This window comes from Mesoplodon bidens, assembly GCF_964165515.1.
Source record: "Mesoplodon bidens genome assembly, chromosome: 3".
NCBI classification, from domain to species: Eukaryota; Metazoa; Chordata; class Mammalia; order Artiodactyla; family Ziphiidae; genus Mesoplodon; species Mesoplodon bidens.
Genome location: NC_138178.1, coordinates 4,842,990 through 4,850,037, shown reverse-complemented (window position 1 = coordinate 4,850,037; position 7,048 = coordinate 4,842,990).

Sequence of the window (7,048 nt, the reverse complement as noted above, 5' to 3'; positions counted from 1 at the left end):
GTATCATCGGTGAAGACCAACAGCTTTGTTTCCTTCTTCCTCATACTTTTACTCCCCTTATTCTACTAGGCAGGACCTCCAGAACAAAGCTGAATGGAAAACGTAATAGCGGACATACGTGTCCTGTTACAAGAAGGAAAACACTCACTAGATCACCCTTCAGTATGATGTCTGCTGTAGGCTCTTTGTAGGTACTAGGTATTGGATTAAGAAAATCCCTCTTTTTCTCAATTTAAAGAACAGGGTAGCTCTAACCAAGAGTTTTTGAGAGATGAAGTATCTTTGGGACCTCCAGCATCCCCTTTCTAATTCCTCTGAGATTTCTTCAGATGCTTAGAGACTCAATGTTCTTCTGCTCTAGCCTTCCTACTAAACAAACTCTGGCTTTCGGTCATAAGGGTATAAATTTAAGATGTCTTATCTCTATCCACCTAACAATGTTTTTGTCGTTGTTTCCTTTATTCATTCATGTACTCTCTATTTTATTTTACAAAAGATTTTAGAAGATTTATAAGGACCATACATTAAACTGGAAAAGTAGAAATAGATAGCAATTCACCTCATGGAACATCTAGCTAGTATAGAAAATCATCACTAAGGTGTAGTTAACACAAATTTATGCAGGTCGTACACTACAGTGTTATTAAATTTGACCTGTAAATTTTTCGGATGGTCTTTATAATCAGTTTCGCATTGACTATAAGAAACAATCGTATCAGTTCTTCAAAGAAAGTAAAGATTTCCTAGCACTAGGATTTGGAAGAAAATCTTTAATGCTCTTCACATAGGTAATGTAGAGGATATTATCCATACTCTGAGAGAAATGCACAAGCAGATTGCCTGTGATGGTTTATTGTTTCCGTCAAGGTAAGCAGAAGGCATTATTCCAAAGCAAAACTCACTAAACACAATTTTTCAAGCTACCCAAACATTTTGGACTAAGTTGCCTGTTACATTCCTCCTTGTTCCACAGGGGGTAGGGCATGCAGATTTTTTGTTAGTCATAATCTTATAATTTTCTTCAAATAAGTTTGTAATTCTCTCAGCTAGGACTTTTTTTTAATATGAGTTGTGCAGGGGACGTTTCAGTTGTAATTAATTTCTGGCAAAGGCTTCCTGTGACTGCTTAAAGATGGACATAAATGATTTGTCACTCTCCCCATTAGGAGGTGGCTTCATGTCCCCTCCCCTTGACTCTGGGCTGGGCCTAGGTCTGCCTGAACAACAGAATGGGCTGCAAGTGGTGCTGGACCAGTTCTCAGTCTCACTTTTATGAAGACAGCTTCCCCTCCTTGCTCTGGGTACGCAGCCTCTCTGCACCCAGCTACCCTGGAGAAGCCAAGGCCAGACAGAAAGTCTGTACCCAGGAAAGCCAGTTAAGAGCCCCAGCTCAGCTCCCAGGTGACAGCCACGCGTGCCAGTCATCATGGATGCTCTGACCCAGTTGAGTCCCCAGGTGACTCCAGCCTCAGCTGACGTCACATGGAGTAAAGAAACTGCCCAGCTGAGCCCAGTCAACTCAGGCTGGTGGGAGGGTAAAATGACTTGTTTTAAGCCACTATGTTTGGGTGGTTTCTTTCTTTTTTTTTTTTTTTTTTCTTTTTTGGCCATGCTGCAAGCCTTGCTGGATCTCAGTTCCCTGATCAGGGACTGAACCTGGGCCCTCGGCAGTGAAAGTGCTTAGTCCTAACCACTGGACTGCCAGGGAAGTCCTGGGATGGTTTCTTCATTCAGTAATGTACAATAAAAATGCTTCTCATCCACATTTCAATTCACTGCACGCAGTCTTGCTTCAGCCACTCACATACCCACGAATCTGTTCTAGTAAAGTTCATAATTTAACAAATCATTGGGAAACACGATAGACACTTGCCATTCTAGCCTTACTGAAATTCCTGCTGCATTTCACTACTGACCACTCCCTGTTAAAAAAAAAAAATACATGGGTAATACTTTCACACGGCTCAGAAACTAGAAAGTTTAAAATTGTCACCAGCAAGAAGTCTCCTCTCAGGTTTTTTCCACATCTGGCCAGTTCCACCCCCATCTCTGTCGCCAATGGGTAAAAACCATCTGTATTTTATTAAATATCTTTCTACAGTTTCCGTATATACATACAAATATATATGATGTTTCTCCTCTTCCCACTTTTTAAACAAAACATGCACCTTACACACACTAGTCCACCCCCTTGCTTTTTCCCACATTAGCAAAATATCTTGGAGATTTTTACATGGAGGGAACTCGATTTTTAAATCATATTCTTTAAGAAAAAAGAAAATCTTCTACCATATGGCTATTTCTAGATTAAAATTCTGTTTCTCCCACTAAAGGATTTCTAGACCACCTACACAAAGGTAAGAGATTTTAGAACCTAGGTGGCTTTTTCCTCTGTAGATGCATAAATGGCCCCCCAAAACACCATTTCTAACAGAGGCCTGCCCTTACAAGGGGAAAAAATAAGCAAAATTAGATCATAATGGATTTTTCCTATTTCATCTTGTAGGGTAAGGCGTTTTTGTTTTTGTTTTTCTTGCGGTACGCGGGCCTCTCACTGTCGTGGCCTCTCCCGTTGCAGAGCACAGGCTCCGGACGCGCAGGCTCAGCGGCCATGGCTCACGGGCCCAGCCGCTTCGCGGCATGTGGGATCTTCCTGGACCGGGACACAAACCCACGTCCCCTGCATCGGCAGGCGGACTCTCAACCACTGCGCCACCAGGGAAGCCCCAGGTCCCAGTTCTTAACCGTTACAAGTGTCACCATTCTTTCACTGAATGTGGCTGATGAATTTCAAAACACCTGCCATCAGAATCTAATAAAAATAACCTACAGTATTGTTTATAATTTTATTTTGTTAATATTTGCCAAGAAATAAATCTATGTACATTTTACCCCTAAAGAAATATTTACAGCTTTAAATTAATCCATTTCATTCACTACAAGACTAGAATTAGTACTAAAACAACTCAGCCTTAATTTCATAAGTTTAAAATAAATGTGACAATGATTTCTTTTCTTCTTTTAATGTTTAGTGAATGAAACACATATTTTAAAATAAGCAAACTCGGGGCTTCCCTGGTGGTGCAGTGGTTGAGAGTCCGCCTGCCGATGCAGGGGACATGGGTTCGTGTCCCGGTCCAGGAAGATCCCACATGCTGCAAAGCGGCTGGGCCCGTGAGCCATGGCCGCTGAGCCTGCGCCTCCAGAGCCTGTGCTCTGCAACGGGAGAGGCCACAGCGGTGAGAGGCCCGTGTACCGCAAAAAAAAAAAAAAAGAAAAGAAGAAAAAGAAAAAAAAAAGCAAACTCCGCTATTATATATAAAATAACCAATAAGGACCTATTGTATAGCACAGGGAACTATACTCAGTACTTTGTAATAAACTATAAGGGAAAAGAATCTGACAAAGATATATATATATATACCTGAATCACTGTTCTATACACCTGAAACTAACACATTGTAAATCAACTATACTTCAATAAAAAATTAATTGAAATTTTTTAAATTAAAAAATAAAATAAGCAAACTCGAGTGTTCACAAGGTACATATGCATCTAAAATATTTTTAAACACTTCTTCAAAAACTATCGGAATGCATTTACATAAAGCAGATAATTCCATAAGCATAATAATAATTAAGAATTTTTCAGAGCCAAAAATGCTTCGTAACTATGAACATGTACAGCCTGTGAAATAACCAACATTTTAAAAACCTGTTTTTAAAGGCTTTTTTCGCTAGCTATGCTCATACCTAACTTTTGCTATCACACTGTTAGTTCATACTACCTAGTACAGATAGTATCAACTCTTCTGCAAAAAAAAAAAAAAAAATCTCAAATTTTGAACTTTCTGAAATTTTAATTTCCATTTTTAAAATGTGATACATTTTTCAAAAATTTATTTATTTGTTTTTATTTTTGGCTGTATTGGGTCTTCGTGGCTGTGCATGGGCTTTCTCTAGTTGCGGAGAGCGGGGGCTACTCTTCATTGCAGTGCATGGGCTTCTCACTGCAGTGGCTTCTCTTGTTGCGGAGCACGGGCTCTAGGCACACGGGCTCAGTAGCTGTGGTACTTGGGCTCAGTAGTTGTGGCTCGCAGGCTCTAGAGCGCAGGCTCAGTAGTTGTAGTGCAAGGGCCCAGTTGCTCTGCGGCATGTGGGATCTTCCCGGACCAGGGCTCGAACCCGTGTCCCCTGCATTGGCAGGCGGATTCTTAACCACTGCGCCACTAGGGAAGCCCCTAAAATGTGATACATTTTTAATGCTACAAAATCAGTTTCTATATAAATTATCTCATATATGTTGATTTTGGAACTGAAACAAAAAAGTAATACCTAATCTTAGAGCAAATGCTTATGCATACAAGTCACAAAGTTGTAGCTTTGAAAAAAAAATTTGATGCTCAAATATCAACATTCTCCCAGCTGAAAACTAAGTCATTTTTTTCTTCTTGGGTACATTTAATGTAAATTAATCTTTCCATTTCCTCAGTTCTTAAGATTAATTTGTTGTAAAGGTTTTAATAAAGTTCAGTTAGCGTATACTCAATAAAACTAGCTTCTGAGCATACTCATCTAGCCACAAATCTATTTTAGTCAACTGATGATTAAGTCATAAATCACTCAGGCAAATTATAATTACTTTGTTGTGCATATTTCTCAAAAACAGGAACATACACGTTTTTCACAATCCTGAATATATTCCTAAGAGGCATGTGTGTGTGTGTTTAGGTTATTGACCAAAAAAGAAAAGACTAGAAGTCCTGTTCAATGAACAATACTATTGAACTAAAATCATTTAGCATAGTTTTTTTTTTTTTTTTTTGCGGTACACGGGCCTCTCACTGTTGTGGCCTCTCCCGTTGCGGAGCACAGGCTCCAGACGTGCAGGCTCAGCGCCCATGGCTCACGGGCCCAGCCGCTCCGCGGCATGTGGGATCCTCCCGGACCGGGGCACGAACCCATGTCCCCTGCATCAGCAGGTGGACTCAACCATTGCGCCACCAGGGAAGCCCTAGCATAGTTTTTAACTACTAAAACTATGATGTCCATTTATTTCATATCATTAAATTCAGTACAAGAAAAAAACCTGATGACTACTCTGGATTTTACTACTGTTCTCTGTCTTATTGCCCTACATTACTTAAATGAATGGAGAGATCAATTACATGGCTATAAAATAACATATGCTTTAAAGAGCACATACAAAATGTTTTACTACCTCACCCGATGCAAATATCGAGTTTTTCATTTGTATAAACTTAAAGCTATGGTGTTCATTTTGGTTAGAGACAACAGAACATGGAATGCTGATTTTTTCTGTTATGTTAAGTACACGAAATACGGCATTTTTAAGAAGTCACCTCCCTCCACCCCATGATATTTCTCTGTGGCAGCGTTTCTTAAAGGGGTGGTGGAAACTCAACTGCCTGCATCAAACTACCCAGCACCTTGCTAGAAATGTAGATTCCTCAGCCCTACAGCCACTGATGCAAAGCCTCCAAGGGAGGGACTCCGGGGTCCTAGGATCACTCTTATAAAAGCTGTGATCTGAAACCCTTTTTTCTAGTCTTTATCCTAGAAACTAAAACCCACAAAGTGTTAAGTGGATTTAAGAACAACTGCATTTAAAAATATAGGAGTAAGACACTATCTTAAGTCAAAAAATAAACTGTATTTTTATTTTTCTATTGGAGTATAGTTGATTTACAGTGTTGTGTTAGTTTCAGGTGTACAGCAAAGTGATGCAGTTATACATACACATATATCCACTTTTTTAGATTCTTTTCCCATATAGGCATTACAGGGTATTGGGTCTTCGTTGCTGTGCGCAGGCTTTCTCTAGTTGCGTCGAACGGGGGCTACTCTTCGTTGCAGTGCGTGGGCTTCTCACTGTGGTGGCTTCTCTTATTGCGGAGCACAGGCTCCAGGCATGCGGGCTTCAGTAGTTGTGGCTCGCGGGCTCTAGAGCTCAGGCTCAGTAGATGTGGCGCACGAGTTTAGCTGCTCTGCGGCATGTGGGATCTTCCTGGACCAGGGCTCGAACCCGTGTCCCCTGCATTGGCAGGCAGATTCTTTAACCACTGCACCACCAGGGAAGCCCTCAAGGTCTATTTGATTCAAGCCTGACTTGCCTACTCAAAGGAACGTTTTGGGGAGATTTTCAAAAGAAAATGTTGTCACAGCAGACAAGTGCAAAGGACTTTCAAATACTCTCTTTTTAAAATCAAACTACCATTTAAGCACTTGATTTTCTACACAAAAGATGGCTTAGAATTTGTTGAAATAAAAGATCCTGAAGATAAACTAAATCTAGGGGCTTCCCTGGTGGCGCAGTGGTTGAGAATCTGCCTGCTAATGCAGGGGACACAGGTTTGAGCCCTGGTCTGGGAGGATCCCACATGCCACGGAGCAACTAGGCCCATGAGCCACAACTACTGAGCCTGCGCGTCTGGAGCCTGTGCTCCGCAACAAGAGAGGCCGCGATAGTGAGAGGCCCGTGCACCGCGATGAAGAGTGGCCCCCGCTTGCCACAACCAGAGAAAGCCTCGCGCAGAAACGAAGACCCAATACAGCAAAAATAAATTAATAAACTCCTACCCCCAACATCTTCTTAAAAAAAAAAAAAAGATAAACTAAGTCTAAAGTTTAGGCATGCACTGAGTATATTAATATAGTCCCTGAATAGTTTGACGTATTTCATTTTTATTAAAGTTGATCACAATTCCTACTTCAAGATATTCCACCACTTAAGGGGAAAAAAAAGTATTACAGCTGCTGGTAGGGAGTACAAGTTGAATTAATGCAAATTTTAGGAAAAGGATTGAAAATATTTTTCATAAGACGGGCATCTAACAAGATAAATATGTGAGCTTCTTATACCATGTTACCAAAAGGAAAAAGTCCCTGAAAATTTCTTCGGTATAAAAATTCAAGATGAAAACGATCAAAGCCATGTAAGCGCAGAATGAACATCAGCGTTTTTGAGAATTAGTAACCTAATCCTGCAAAGGAAATATTAAAATGTAACATAATAAGAGAAATAGCA